The sequence below is a fragment of the Dipodomys spectabilis genome, unplaced genomic scaffold, assembly GCF_019054845.1.
Source record: "Dipodomys spectabilis isolate Male_0828 unplaced genomic scaffold, ASM1905484v1 ptg000164l, whole genome shotgun sequence".
NCBI classification, from domain to species: Eukaryota; Metazoa; Chordata; class Mammalia; order Rodentia; family Heteromyidae; genus Dipodomys; species Dipodomys spectabilis.
Window position 1 is genome coordinate 5,446,640 of NW_024870841.1, and position 17,548 is coordinate 5,464,187.

The window sequence follows — 17,548 nt, forward strand, 5'->3', positions numbered from 1 at the left end:
TTCCCTCTGTACATCATCTTGACAAGATTCTATTTAAAAAACAGTATTGATATATACACCACAATTTTCATAAATTTACACATAGAAACTTAAGTGGGTGGGTTTGTAGTACATACACACACTTGTGGAAATAGTTTTGTTCTCTTGACTTTCCTAAAACATAGAAAAGATACAGGTTTCCCTGTCACCAGGTTGCAAGGCAAAGTTGACAAATGAATGTTGAAATCATTTTTGTTCAAATATTTCTGTACGAATCCCAATACTCATTTGAAATTGCAAACCCAGAGAAATCCTGAGGCTCAAATTTGCTCAGATCAGAAACCCTTACAATTTCACATCTATCATAATTGTAAGCAAGATTCTCACATGTGAAATTTCCTCATCTGGAGTCAAATATTTCAACTTTTTTGATTACATAGGAATCCTAACCACTAATAAATATTTTTTGGCAACAGAGGTCTTCCTAAAATATATTTCAATGGCTATTCCATTTATCAGTAGGAATACTGTGGACCAGCAATGCCAAATGAACCATAACATGGTTGTGATGGGCCCATAAATATGAGGGACAAATTACCACAAGTTGAAAGCAAGCATTCATTTTATATGGTTTTGTGAACTGGTCTTGAAATATAAACCAAAGTTACAGATTAATCTTTCTTCAAAAGATTAGAAATGTACCAGAAAATTCTCAAGTTATGCACATATTCTTATCTGATAAATCACAGATTCTCTGTACAAAATATCGTATCTTCAAAAAGTACACATTGCCCCCCCAAAAAAAACTTTAAAAAATTTGATTGGTATTGTATGTACCCCTGCAAGAATCTTTTTTCCCTGCTACAAGCAATGGGAAGAAGTCATAGAATTCTGCAAATTACATAACACATGAAAAATATTGAGAAGATTTAGAATATTGTGACTTGTGAAAAACATTGCAAAATTAGATGGTTTAACAAACCCATAAACTTTCCCTACCCATTCTTGTGTTTGGAACACAGAAGTTGATCTGAAATTTTTATAAGGGACCAAATATAAGTATACTTTTCTTATATTTTTATTACATTCTACAGCAATAACTAGTGAAATGGAACAAATTATTCCAAGAAAAACATAAATATTGTGATGTTTCCAGTTACATTTAGAATTTAGGAAACAGTACTTTCCTCAGTTATCTTTCTTCACCCAATAACCTGGGAATGCTAAGTAATGAGCACTTCACTATGTCCAATGTGTCCCTGAAAGATGTGCTTTTGTCTTCTATGCCCTTCAATTCCACATTTTGTTTCAATGACTGTTCTGGCATTAGGCACAATTATTCATTATGTAAAATAGTCAAGATAATTAACTCCCCTAAAATCAGAAAAAAATCTGATTCTTTTCTATTTGCCTTGAAATGTTTCTGTAACTCTTGTCCCTGTCATTGCAGGACAAAACAGACATATAACTTTTGCATTCTCTGGAGAGACATAATTCTAAATCCTTTGTTGGTGTCTCATTATTATTAAATATTCCATTGTACATTAGTTCATATCTGCTGTCAGTAAGTGGTTCATGGAAAATTGTTGATAGTAGATAGCACACTCGTAAGAATTAAGGTACATGTAAGAAATGGCTATTAATATCACACATTCTCCTCATATGGAAACCCCCTGTGTAAAATGTATGATTCTTTTTGAAGGAAAATTTTGAATGGAATGATTCTGAACTTTGTAATTTTGCAAAGCTCTGTAAAATTCTTTCAAAAAATGCCATCTCCTCATAAGGCAGTTAGTATTTTGAAGCACTTCTTTCAAACATTAAATTTGTAGACCTTCAATGTTACACAGAAATATTGTGAATGTTTCTTCCTTTTTTTGTTTGAGGTGGAATTTGTACTCTGGGTTGGGCTTGTTCCCTGAACACTGCAGCTCAAAGCTTGCACTTTGCCACTCGAAAGAGACTGCCATTTTTGGTTTTCTAGTGGTTATTTGGAGTCAAATTCTCACTTACATTCTGGACCATGCTAGTTTTGAAACTCCTTCCTCAGAATTTTTCCTTTTACTCTCAGTTCTAAACATTACTCATATTCAGAGATTTTCTGAATATCAGTTGTTGTCTCCCTATAAGTTCATTCTCTTGTCATATTCTCTAGTTTTGATTGAAATGCCAGGATACTACACAATGAATTGCAATATTGTTCTTATCACATAATTGTAGAACTGCTGTCTAAATTTCTGGCCAATATTCCATTAAGTCTCCAAATTTAAACTTTTGTCTTTGCTAGGAAACTTTTAGAATTGTTTCCTAACAGTTAATAATAGCACAACATAAGTATCAAAGTATATTTTCAAAAATGATATTATCCAGGCACAGAAACTATATAACTATACATTTTCAGTAGCTTCCTGGGAATTTTTACTCATAATTCAACCTGTGATTCACAAAGTAGAAATGCTGTACAAAATTCACTAAACAAAATGTACATTTTTAAAATAAACTTTTCTTAAAAATTTAGGGAAAAACAAGTCGTTTAAGTAGGATACAGCTGGATCCATTGTAACAATGAGATGAACAAGTCATTATGGAGAAAACGAACTTTACAACATTGGTTGGGGGGAGAAGAATTAGGTAGAGGGGAGTGGGAGACATGCTAAAGGAATGGAAGGGGAAAAAAAACAGATGGCTACAATGCTTGATTAGAAATGTACTCATTATCAGCCCATGTAATTGTAACCCCTCTATACAGTATTTTGAAAATAAAAAATAAAGGGAAAAAATTTTATTAAATTCATCTGAATAGTTCTGAGAATTGGGCTGTTTATCCTCCATATGCTATGCACCAAGTAATAGTACAGAATCAATTCCAGAATCATTCCTAACATTTCAGTTCAAAATGTATAATAAATAAATATTGAGAAATAATTCTATCTAAAAGAGGACTTCAATTGAATTTAGTAGTTATCCAGATGTTCAATATCTGAGATAACATTTCTATTTTTTCACATGAACATAGTTTCTAAACATGGACCTAGAGGAGACATTGCAATGTCTTTGATTTGAAGGAAACAGGAAAGTATTTGAATATATTCTGCAATAATCAGTTCTACCTAGCTTGTACCGACTCTGGAGAGAAGAACCCAGAAGGCAAGCATATTTCCTGAAAGTCATGTGGGAAATAAAGTGGAAAATAAGAAAAAAGTACCTCACTTGAAAGAGTAATGAAAATAATCAATCAGGGTTGATTCTGATTAAGGACTCACAATTAATAATTTATGAGAAAAAAATTCACCATCAATAACCAAAAGTTATTGACAATTCTGAAAAAGGGAACCTATTTCATGAATAAACACCTTTTGAGACACAACTCCCAAAATAATCTTGTATAAACTAACTTGGAAAATGAGTGACATTTTACATTACCTGTACTATGTTTTGAATTGAGTTATTTATTCATTTAATTAATTTTCTGCCTGGAAAGGTACAGTGATTAAGTGGCTATCCTCCAGTTTAGGTGCTCTGGGAGAACATACACACTGGACTGATTACATTCCATATGATCTACATTTTATGCAGTTAATAGTAATTATACTCACACATTCTATCTTCAATATAAGTAAGATGCACAGCTGACCTAACAAGAACAACACTGTATGTCTGGCTATAAAATCACAAGTTCTGTTTCTTTTCAGATGAAGGTTGATTTACTTATGAAAATTTATTCCAACTTCCATTAATTGGTCAATTTGAGACAGCACTCCACCTCCTGAATCTGAAATACTCTCCATTTTCTCTTTGAATTTCCTGGAGAGAAAATCCCCAAAGGCAGTTTGCTAAGGAAATATGATTTCCCGATTATACATTTATATAAAAACCTTTTAATGTGCCCTAATGATAATTCAAATATTTTAACCTCATTTTGAAAATAATTGTCAGCTCAAATTATAGTTCTTTTAGGAGCGAAGTATACAATAGTCTAGATATTTGTGTAAAGAGAACATGTGAAAATATAGTGGCTAAATGACTACTTTCCTTTATTTCCCACAAAGTATTGATTTGTTTCTTTGTGTCGAACTATGTTAATGTGTGTGTACTCATCACTTGCTATGTTCTTGTTAGTTTCTACTTATAATTTTCTCTTATACATGTTTCTGAACTATTTGATTTGATCTGGCGCAATCTTGTTTCAACTTATGCCTCCTCAGTTGCAACAACAAAATTTTTCTTACATTATTTAGGGAAACAGATATTCCCATGCTTTTAATAGGATTAACCCAACATAAATATGTACAATATGGCACATTGAAATTAATATTTAAAATAAAACATTTTTATGTTTCCTGCCTAAAATGCTCTCTTATCACTCATTTAGGATAACCACTAAGTTCTCTAACATTTACAGGATGTAAAAAATATAGATGTACCCTTTCAGTACAGGTCTGAAGATACAGATATGTGAAAACTAATTTAAACAGGATTCAGTCTTTAGAAACTCCTCACATTGTGCTGTTGTGCAATATTGACATTTAACATTCATAAATTTATGAAAATATAATTAATTTACATAATTCTAAAGCTTTGCCTATTATCACTACACGCTGTGACTGTTATTACTTTACAAACATTGCACAATTCTTAAAGGAAACAAAGCGATTCTCAGTTTAAATATAGGGCAGAATTATGCATGGCATGCCATTTGTAATTATATTGAAGATTTTTTTAATCATATCACTTCATAATTTTTTGTAAGTTGATACAATTCTTGAATCAATTCTTACTTTTTCATCACAGAATATATATAGCTTCACATTGTGTTGTGCAAGAGTTGTGTTTTTTTTATTTTATTTTATTTGGGGGGAGGTGGTTATTGGGCCTGAACTCTGGGTCTGAGCACTGTCCTTCCAGACTAGTGCTCTAACACTTCAGCCACAGAACACTTCTGACTTTTTCTGCTTATTTGGTGCTGCGCAATTGAACCTATGACCTCATGCATGCAAGGCAAACACTCTACAATTGAGCCAACCTCCCAGCCTCACACAAGTGCTATTTTCAGAATTTTGGATCTATAGCAACCCCATGAATATATGTGCCAGTAATTTCATGATTACAGAAAGTATTTTAAGGTCTTTTGCACGAAAATATATAAATATTGTATTGTTACTAGTGAATAGTATTCTCAATTCAGGAATTATTTTTAGCACCAAATAAATCATTTTTTTTCTTTTGTAAGCACAGGAGAATCGTTTATTGCAAGCTCGAGCCTAGTCTCCCAACCTTCATGGATGCAGCGGGTCAGAGTTGAGAGCCCCAACTTATGGGATGGCAAGGTTTTTATCACAAGTAAAGCCAGGGCAGGGGGCCCCCAACTTAGCAGTTACAACATTGGCTAACAATTGAGTAGCTAAGGTTTAGTAAGTTTTGTCACATTATTATTGGTTAGTACAATTGGTTATTCTTTACCAATTTTAGCAGATATTTAGTCAGCGTTTTAAAACAGTCTTTTAACAGTCTTATTAGCTAGAGCAGCGAGCTATACCACCAAAAATATGCTGGCAATGCAACACTTGGGGTCTCAGGGTCTCAGTCTCTGGGGACTTACCAAATTCTCACTCATTGGCTGTTACTAGGGGAACTTATCAGGTAGGGTGCAGGTGGGACATCTGTGATCATTTCGGAGGCCTACGCTCATATGCTGGAAATAGGCCATGTCTCAAATTGGACCTTTTATGCACAAAATGGTGATTGTCTTGGTAGGGTTCTACATACCCCCCTTTCCTTGAAATTAGATAGGGGATCCAATCATGAACCCCTAATATTAAGTTCTATGTTAACTTTATCAATGGGTGTATGTTAAGTATTGTCTTAATGACTTTGTATCAGAGCACCAAATAAATCTTTACAAAATTTTATATTTTACAGAAAATGGATTTATATGCCCCGAACACAGGAATTCCCAATGACATTTGAACTAGAACTTTCCAGAAAACTTTTAGACAAGAATAGACTACTGCCATGGTTTTGACAGAATCATTCTATCACAGGTCATCACTGAGTAAATTGGTTAATGTAGAGTGAGGTTTTAGATTTTAGTATTTACTCATATTGTTGAAGGAACTTCAAAGAGAGAACACATGCTGAATATTTTAAGAATGTGATTTGTCAAAAACTATTGAAACAAGCAACATGAAAATGTATATTAGGTGTTGATATGGTGAGATTCATAAATTTTAGGAAAAAATTCCACATCCTGTTACAACTGTTGTCAAGTTACACCTCCACTCGCACAAACGAACAAATATATGATACATAAAACTAAGTTGCTGAGAATTTCATTTAGCCAAGTACAAATCCCTCTCTTATCACTAACTGTAAGTTACATCATTTTCTTGTTACTTAATGAATTACTATTTATAATTAAATTGATAAACTATACCTTCTTTTGGCTGGACATTGCATTATAATAAAAGTGTGTGTTTTTATTGTTGCTATTTAGTTTCCTTTTTCTTCTTTTTCTTTAGGATGCTTTCATTTGTATGCTTCTAATTTCATTATGCTTGTCTTCTTATTTCAAAGCAGAATATACTTGACAAGAATTTTTTGGGAGTAGTCATTCTGAGTATCAATAAACATGGGGTAAACTTTATAATTCACTTCAGTTTAATTGCTTTTCAATTTTCTGCTAAATCAATATAATTCCATCCTTGAGAATAGAAAAAAAAAGATCATTCCTTAATACACTTTGTTCAACGTAGCATTTAGGGAATAATGCAGTCTAATATCAACTGGGATATTCTCTTAAATCCTGGTCATATTTTCTGTTCCTTTGAGGAAAGGCTATTTTCCTTTGAAAACTTAAAAAGAACAAAAATCTCACAATGCAAAATTGTCATATGTGATAAAGCTACCTCTACGAAATAGAATAATAGGGAATTTGGATGCCATAAATAGTTCATTTTTGTTTTGTGTTGTTATTTTTTTGTTCTTTTTCAAAAATGTTGTGAAAAGATGCTATAGAGCAGAGTTACATTTATGTCACTTATGGGTATATTCCTTGTGGAGCATTGTTACTCATCCTTTGTTGTTGTTTTTTTTCCACTAACATTTCCCTCCTCCATCTCCAATACTTTTTTTTCCATCACAATGTGGTATTGTGGTATAGTTCATTTCCAATGGAGTGTCCGGTGAATACCATTATTTGAATGGGTCATAATTTGTTCTTGTTTCAAGATTTTAATTTCTCCTTCTCCTCTCAAATTAGACCAATTTATATAGAAAATAGGTACCAAAATCAAATGCAGTGACAGGAATATACCAAAGGAGAAAGAATATACAGTAGAAACAACAACAAAATTCATGTAATATATTAAAATCAAGAAAAACAAAGAAAAACAGCTTCTGTCCATATCTTTTTTGATTTCACGTAACATAGTTTTATATAGTATTACAATAATTATATACCTCTATCTATCTATCTATCTATCTATCTATCTATCTATCTATCCACCTATCTATTTATCTATCTATCTAAAATCTATCAATCTGATTCATTTTCTGCTCATATGATATAATATACATATGCCAATTATTGCGAATGATCCATTAAGTTGATCATTTGGAAGGGACAATCCTAATAATTATGTACACAAGAGACTCTAACTGGATTCTATAAATACCTATACCAATCACATCTAGAAAAGATGAAACTGGTCGAGAAATATTCAGAAGATACTGCTCAGGTATAGTGAGATAAAATTATTACCTGTCCAGTTACAACTAAAAATTTTGTTGACCATTGCAAAATCATATGCTTCACCATATTTTCATTAATTGTGCTATAAATTTTTCCTGTCCTTTATAGATGATTAAAATTGGAGACCTGGACTTGGTGTTCAAGACCTAAAGGGACACAAACAGTCTTTGATTAATGGATTATACTCTGATATGAAATGTGGACTATATTATTATTGGCAGGAATTGAAATCCAATGATCTATATTAAACTTTCAATGTGTCATTTCAAATACACTTCGTTTTGATTAATTTTAGTAGTTAGTTATGAGGGCCAATACTTAGAGATTTCCTGTACTCTAGTAATAAGTACATAAAGAAGGAATGGAATTTCCTTTTTGAATATTAACAAAATATGCCAACAAACAAAATGCATGAAATAAGAAGAAGGAAGTTAGTCAAGGAAAACTTTCTTTCTATGTCTTTAATAGAGCAAATTGGATAATAGATAGTATATATCATTTGCTTGAGATCAATGCATTCTTGGTTTTTCAAAATGTTACTTCATAAGAATTTTAGGAAAAATAGTATTGATCATATTTTTTCTTACTTGTCAACAAAAAATTACAGACTTCAAATATACAATTAGCATAAATGCTAAAACAATATTATCTGCATATTTTGAAAGTACTGATGTGCTAGAAGCACATGCTATCCAAGTTCTTGCCAATTTTAACAATTTTGCACATGAGTTGAAACACTAATTACTAATTGTTTTCCACCTAGTGCATTTCATTGTTCATACAAACCAGTATTGATTACTTTTTTTTCTGAAATTACAAATTGTTTGCAAATAGTATTGCCCATGAATAAATAATACTGTGGAACTATTCCTGTTGCTAATTAGACTGGTTCTTCAAAGCTTATTTTATGAATTTCTACCTTCTGATAGAAACAGAAATTGTAGTTAGGGTATAGGTTAGATATGTGAATACGGACGATGATCATCACATATGCTGATTTTGAAAACAGGTTGTTTCTGGTGATGAGCATATTTAGTCATTAGTATTTTTCCTATTGAATAATATAAAATATTGGCTGCAATCTTTGCAAAAAAATTTAACATGAGTACAATTGTTGAGCTTGATTCAAAACTAATACTTACTTGAATCCTGGAAAAGAGAGTTTATGGGTTACCCTAAGCAATTTCTATTCCTATTGGATTGTGTAGAGACTATAGAAAGACCAAGGAATCAACATAAGCAGAAACGTTTCACAATGCATATTAAAAAGGAAAAATGTGAGAATATATACATAGATTGACTATATCTGCCCTTCCAGACAGTGACCAACATAAGTAAAGAAACAACAATTTTTATAAATTTCTACACGTTTCTATAAGTGTTCATGTCAGGAAAATGGAAGCCTGTTTGTGGTGAGCAAAACATTTTTTAGCATTCACATTTTCTTATTCTGTATTTGGTTGATGTCTAGGTTCAAAACACCTGGACAAAGTAATTAAAGCCACTATAGTCATTGAAACTTGGATGAACTCCTCAATTTCAGAAGTAACATGATTTCTCTGTCATCAAACAATTCATAGATGTTTAACTCAGAAGACTTATTTGTGACAAACCATTTTTGAATAGTTTTTCAGTTTGGTCCATGACATTTCAACTCCAATAGTGCCATGAAGCAAAGCGTTCATTGAATCGTTTTCTTTGTTACTTATCATGTGTGCACCTTTTGCTCAATTACTGTTAGAACAAATTGCAAATATTCATGAATCCTTGAATGTCATTCACTAGAATACAACTTCAGTGATTTTTTTGGTTCTTTATGAGACATTGTCCTATCAAATATTTTCCCAACATAAACAATGTGCATGAATTATTAGTATTTGTAGCTATCAGTAGACTCCTTTAATGAAGAAAAACAGTTGAAGCCTACTCCATCTGTAAAATGTGCTAGGTGATTTCAAATGTAGTCTAATTTTATCTCTATTACTTCCATTGTAGTTGGGGTTAACCAAATTATCTTGTATGCAGTAGCTTAAAATGCAGTAGCATACACAACAGAGATAGTGAAAACGGGACTGACTTGTAGAAGGAATTAGAATGAGGATCAAATTGCAGCTGGCCAATAACAGGGAGAAATCAACTACTGATCAAATTACTGAATTTTAATACAGTTGAAATGAATTCTACTTCATTGAAGAATATAAGATGTTGGATGTTGTCCTAGACTGTGACTTAATTGTCAGAAACACATGTTGGACTGGAAGTCCATAGATCCTGATTCTTACATGAGCATGATTTGTCCTATCACAAGCATGATGAACACATCCACAATAGACACAAAACCTAATATTTACTCCTGAAAGGGCTTCTGAAGGGTATTGTTTCTACCTACTTCATAGAGGGTTCCTGCCCTGCGTCATCAGATATCAAGCACTCCTATACCATTCTTTATCAGACACTAAGTGTTCATGTTTTTGTTTATGCTCAGGGATTTGGCCTGACTTTCCATGAAAGCAGTATGGAGGTTCCTCAAAAGACTTCACATAGAACTCACCTATGACCCAGTAATCCCACTTTTGGGCATTTACCCAAATGTTTACAAACAAGACCACACTAAAGCTACCAGCACAACTATGTTTATTGCAGCATTATTTACCATAGCTAAGATATGGAACCAACCCAGATGCCCCTCAGTAGATGAATGGATCAAGAAAAACTGGTATATATACACAATGGAATTCTATGCCTCCATCAGAAAGAATGACATTTCCCCATTTGTTAGGAAATGGAAAGGCTTGGAAAAAATTATATTAAGTGAAGTAAGCCAGGCCCAAAGAAACATAAGTCCCATGGTTTCCCTTATTTGCAATATCTAATATATGTATGAGTCAAGCGGAAAAGGTCAGATAATGTGATGTTAGGAAAACGAACCCTTAAATATGTATTTTAATGTTTTTTTTCTTTCATGCATGTGTTCCTAACGCATTTATGAGATTATCTCTTTGTTGCTTTGTATGTCCCTCCCCCACAGTGTAACCCTCGCTTTCACTATATTTGTTGCCAGTATAACTTGTGGAGGAGATGGGGACAAACAAGTCGTTTAAGGATTCAGGTGGACCTGTTGCAACAATGAGAAGTACAAAATGTCATGTCAAAAACGTGTATTACAACGTCGGTGTGGGGGGGAGAGGGGAAAGGATTGGGTGGGGGGGGAGGGGGGAGGCTGGAAAGGGAGGTGAAGGGTAAACAAAGGAGGAGGCTGCAATGCTTGGTAAGAAATGTATGCATTATCCTGCCCATGTAATTGTAACTCCTCTGTACAGTATGTTTTCAAATAAAATAAAATAAAATTAAAAAATAAAATAATATAAAATCAAAAAAGACAAATAATGGTTTTTAATAGTTTTAATGGATTTAATAATTGTCTCAAACCATGTTCCATTGTTTGACACATAGCAATATTGAAATTCTTCATTTCCTCAGGTTCACCAAAGAGCAATTCCAAACAAATCCCTTCCTTATATTTTAATAACAACTACTTATATTTGCTGTACTTTGTTCAGATACACTAATTATTTAATGAAGGAATGTGCCACTGAGTACTACATACTAGAAATTTGTTTAAGTTTCTCTACTCCCAAAGGCCCCTGAATATGACTACAAAATATTGGGTAGGAGGATTTTTAAAAAATTACTTGGTATTCATGAAAACTATGGGTAGTGAATTAGATTATACTAGAATAGTAACAAATACAATGGACCACCTTCTATATGTCATTACACATGATGATTTCACTTTTTACCACTTTGAATATACTATTTTTAATAATACACAATTCGATTTCATGTTTTCTGGATAGATCTTTCAACCAAGGCTTTAATTGAAAATTCTACAAAGAAGTTATATTCTTTTGAATTAGCAAATTCTTCCTATTGTGTGGAACACAAATACATAAAACTATATGTGTGTACATAAACCCACACATTCAGTAATATTTCTTTATAGAGTAAATGCTTTGGTTTTTTGGGATATATACTTTCGTTAATATTTGTATATATGTATATATATATATACATATATACATACCTATATATATGAGACATCCATTCTGGGATCTGGTCTTTTTCTTGCTCTGTTTATTTTATATTTGCAAGTAGTTGCTTTGAGAAATCTTAGCCCATTTTACTAGTACTTTACATGAATATGTATCTAAGGTATGAATTAAAGAGACATGAAGAAAGATGAAGCACATGAAGTAAAGAAGATGAATATTTTTGCCATACATCAAATATATGCTAAAAATATCTTATGAAACTAATTTTAATAACATATTGCTAATTGGAATTCCTGTATATAAAAATAAACACTGTCATTCCGAGACAAACTCTACCCTTACAACAATATGGATAACTTTGTGTAATGATGGAATCAGAGAATGAACATGAAAGTTTTATGTATAAACAGCACTCAAACTTAACCCGAGACAATTTGCTTTAGTAAATTAGCAGCAGTAAGTTTTTTTTTTTGTGTGATGTATTATGAACATTTTTCAGCATGCACCATTTATGAACATGAGAATTTTCCTAATGTTCAAATGATGCTGCCTGCTTGTTTACTAAAGATAGCATTTTAAAGATGTTCCTAGCTATCAGTAGGAAAATAAAGAAATGAAAAAGGGAAGAAATTAGTAACAGTTAAAGATTGATTTATTGAGGCTTATGAACCACAGAAAGTATATTGCTGTGTAGGTAGAACTAACAGATAGGTCTGGAATATGAGGTCTGGGCATTTAACTTGTGGACTGCTCTTTGAATTGCAGTCCTGGGACTTTAACTCATGTCTTGGGACCTGTACTCAGGGCCTGGGAGTAGAACTTGCTGCCTGGGTCTTGAACCAATGGCCTGGCCCTTGAACTCAGGATGGGCATTGACAGTAGTGCCTGGGCCTTGAATTTAACTCCTGGAAGTTGAAATTACTGCAGCAGACTTAATCTTGGCTTGGGCCTTAAAGTCAGTGTCTGGAAGTTGAACTGTAGCATTGGACTTTGAAAACAGTGCCTAGGACTTGAACTGGGGTCCTAAGACTTGAATTCATATTTGGGTTTGAAACTTTGTCTCGGCCTTGAACTTTCAGCTTTGGACCTTAACACAGGGAATTTGAACTGGGCCCCTGCACCTTGACCTCTTAGCCTAAAATTTTAATTTTGGACCGGATACTTTTACTCATGGTCTTGGACTTGAACTCTTGGCCTGGGACTAAATTCAAGGCCATGGCCTGGCATTCAAAATACCCATTTGAACTGGGATCCTGGGCCTTGAACTGGGCCCTGGGATTTGAACTTATTTGTGGACCTGAAACCATTGGCCTGCACATTGAATTCACACACTGAACCTTTAGCTCACAGCTTGAGACTTCATCTCAAAATGTGTTATTTGAATGGAGTGCTGCATCTTGAACTTCTGGTGGAAGTGGGAACCTGGGATTTAAACTCACAGACTGAAATTTGAACACATGCCTGATCCTTGAAATCAGGAACTGGGACTTGGATTGTGGCCAGAACTTTAAACTCAGGACCTGTGACTTAAACTTTTAGCCTAAGTCTTGATCTCGGGGCCTAAGACTTGAATTCAAAACTTGGCAATTGAATTCACAGCCTAGGCTTTGGAGTTGGGACCTAGGTATTCAGCTTTCTGCCTGGCTTTGAATTTGAGCGAAGGACTTGAACTTTCAGCATGGAACCTAAACTCAGGGCCAGAGCATTGAACTTGGCATGCAGGACTTGAATAACCAGCTTAAGCCTTGAACTCAGGCCCTTAGCCTTCAGCTTTAGACCTGGTCCTTAAACTCAAGGACGGAGACTTGAATTCAGAAACTGGGACTGGAATCCCAGACTGAGCTTTGAAATTCTGATCTAGTCCTGGAATTCAGGGACTTAATCTTCAACTCAGTGCCTGGGACTTGAGTTTGAACCATGAGCAATGAACTCGGGCCATGGGTCTTGAATTGTCAGCCTGGGACTTGCAATCAGGGTATGAGACTTAAAGTCACATCCATGACATTTAACTTGTGTCCTAGTGCATTGAACTTGGGGCCTAGAATTTGAACTCAGACCTTGGGAATTGAACTCAGGATTGTGACTGGAACTTGCATGTTGGGCCTTGAACTCACAATATAGGACTTGGACCTTGACAGTGTACTCAGTATCAGGGACTTGAACTTGCAGTATGCAATTAGAACATGGGGCCATGGAATGTAACACAGCCTAGGAAATGAATTGGTCCTGAACCTTGAACTTGGAGCTTGGTAGTTGAACTCAGGCTTGGGACTGGAACTCCCTTGCTGGACTTTGAACTCAAAACCTAGGACTTGAATTAGGCCTTGCCTGGACCTTGTATTCAGTGTTCAGGCCTTGAACTCACAGTATGCAATCTGAACATGTGGCAGGGGATGTTAACAAAGCCTGGGACATGAACATGACCTGGGTTGTAAAATCAGGATCTGGAACTTCACCTCATGGCCTATCCTTAACTTCAGTGCCTGGGACTTGAACATAGAGACAGGGGCTTGAACTCATGAGGTGGTACTTGAAATGCTGCATGGACTTGAACTTGCACCCTGGGATTTGAAATCTTGCCTGGGCTTTGAACTCACAACCCAGGCTTTGAACTGGGTGCCTGAGCCTTGAATTAGGGGCCTAGGAATAAAAATCATATTTGGGTCTGAAACTCTGGGCCTGGGCCTTGAACTCACAACCTGGGTCTTGAAGTGACAGTCTGGGCCTTTATCTCACAATCTGTGCTTTAATCCTAGATCTGGGCCTTGAACATCCAACCTGGGCCATGAATTCAATGCCTTTAACTGACAGTCTGTGATTAGATTTTATATCCTGGTTTTTGAACTGGGGTCCTGGACCTTTAACTCAGCAAGAAGGGATAGTGGTGCTTCAGTTTGGGTCCTGGCCCTTCAACTGATGGTCTGGGCCTTAGTCTCCTGGTTTGCTACTTAAACTGAAAGCCTAGGAATTGATGTCTGTGCCTGGGTCTTGAATTCAATGCTTTGGCATTTAATTTGTAATCTGGCCCTTGAACTGGGTTCCTTAAACTTGAATTTTAATCTGGAAATTGAACTCATAGACTGGGCCTGAAACTCTGGGTCTGGGTTTTGAACTCAAAGACTTGGTCTTCAACTCACATCTTGGGCCTTGATCCCACAATGTTGAACTATAAGAGGAAGAGGGAACCTGAAACTTCAACATGGGTCCTAGATCTTAAATTCACAGCCTGCACCTTGACCCAGTCTTGCCACTTGAGTTTATGTCCTGGGCAGTAAACTCAGGACCTGGACCCAGAACTTATGACCTGTGACTTAAACAGTGGCCATGGACCTTCAATTCAAGTACTGGGACTTCAACTCAGCACCTGTGACCTGAATTCTCAGCCTGGCATTTTTACTCATGGCTTGTTAGTTGAATTCTCACCTTGGGATTTGAATTGCTGGCCTGCAACTTGAACTGTTGGCTTGTGATTTGAACTACTGGCCTGGCCATAAACTCTTAGCTGGGCTATTTAACTCAAAGCTTATTACTTGAACTCATAAACTGAAGTTTTGGCCTGGACATTGAACTTAAAACCTGGGATTTAAACTCAGAGACTGAGCCATGAACTCTCAGTGTGGCATTTGAATTGAGAAAATGGACCTCTAATTTGGGGCCTGTGATTTGAACTAAAGTCTTGGACTTTGAACTCAAATCCTAGGCCTTAAACTGGATGGTTGGACATTGAACTGTTTACCTGGGACTTCAACACATAGCTGGGTCTAAAACTGAGCCTGGGACATAAATTCACAACCTGGGCCTTGAAACACAAACCTGGGCACGAACTCACAACCTGGGCCTTGAATTCAAAGGCTGGGACATAAACTCATGGGCTGGTAGTTTAACTGGGACCCACGTCCTTGAAATTTGGGTCTGAGTATTGAAATCAGGGCCTGGCCTTGAACTTTGGGCCTCCAAATTGAAGTTCAGAACTGGGAATTTCTCTCTGGAGCCCTCGGTTCTGTTCAGGCATATGCGTCATCTGTACTAGGGGCACCTGGCTCTGTGAATGTGTATCCTCGGGTCTTTGTGTCTGTCAGTACTGGCGATCCTGCTACTGCACATTTGGCATTGATAGTGAGGACTCCTAGTACTGTTAATGTGTATCTTGGAATCCTTGTGTCTGTTCATATCAGTGAACTTTCTGGGGCACAAGATGCTCTGGATTCACATGCTTGCTCTCTAATAACCGGTGGTTTTACTAGGATACCCTATTGTGTCAGAATTTAAAGTTAAGAATAGGATAAATGAATAAACTTTCTTGTCTCCAAACCCATAATTTTTCCTCACTATAATGTAAGTTTTGAATTTCTTTATGATCCATTGACCCTATGATTTGTGACAAACTTCAAGAGTCATTTCACTGGGACCGATAAAAGATGTCATCACCCAAACTACTTCAAAACAAAATTACTATATCTGAATGTTCACTTCATTCTTGTTCTGTGTTTATATTTTTTCTTTTATTTATTTTTTCTCGTTCTCTTATAATCAATTTCAATCAGGGAAGGAGTAGATGACACTGATATGTCACACAAATATTTTTACTATCATTTTCATGGTTTCAGGATTCATTCATCTCATCAATTCTGAAATTGTGAATGGGAATATGTTTAACTGGTAATTAACAAATGTATTCACATGTGGGTGCATACTATGCCTTCATTCTGAAATTGATTAAGTAGCTCTATATTAAATAAATGAATTTAGAGTGAATGTTAAACCACCTATACATAAATGGATTTCTAATTTCACATTCCTTATGAAATATGAAATCTTTCAATATTTTGAAGAGAGGAAAATCAAAATAAATGTATAACTTCAAAAGTTATTGTATCTCTGAGTGAGAGTATGTATGAGATTGCTTAAAGAATTGTAACTGGTGATATATACTTGTCCTTATGTAGTCCCAGAATAGATTGCATTTTTGAATTTATGGAATATTAAAATAAGAATACTCTCTTAATGACATGGCATGGAGCAAATTCAAGAAAAATGAACAGTAATTGGGCTTGCCAGGTATTCTTCATAAGCATTTTTCCATTTGGAATCATGTGATTTGTGTTGCTTACCAATATTGGCCCTCATCATTTTGTAAGTGAGGCAGTAGACTCTAGATATATTGATGTTTTCAAGTATTTCCTTTGTGGTCAGTAATGAAAAAAAAAACAAGCTTATTCAACTTAGTATCAAACTGTTAATATATAAGTTGGTCCTAATGGTGGGGCCTCATGTATTTTTTTTTTTCATTTTATTTTATTTTTTTTTGTGAACATACTATACAGAGGGGTTACAATTACATGGGCAGTATAATGCGTACATTTCTTATCAAGGATTGCAGCCTCCTCCTTTGTTGACAATTCACATCCCTTCCCAGCCTCCCACCCAACCCCCGCAAGCAATCCTCCTGCTCTCCAACCCCCCCCCCAACATTGTAAAGCTCATTTTTGACATGAAAACATGTACTTCTCATTGTTGCAACAGGTCCACCTTTATCCTTAAACGACTTGTTTTTCCCCATCTCCTCCACAAGTTGTACTGACATCAAATATACTGAAAGCAGGAGTTATACTGTGGGGGAGGGACATACAAAGCAACAAAGAAATAATCTTATAACTGCGTTAGAAACAAATTCATGAAAGAAAAAAAACATTAAAATACATATCTAAGGGTTCATTTTCCTAACATCACATTATCTGACATTTTCTGCTTGACATACATATACTAA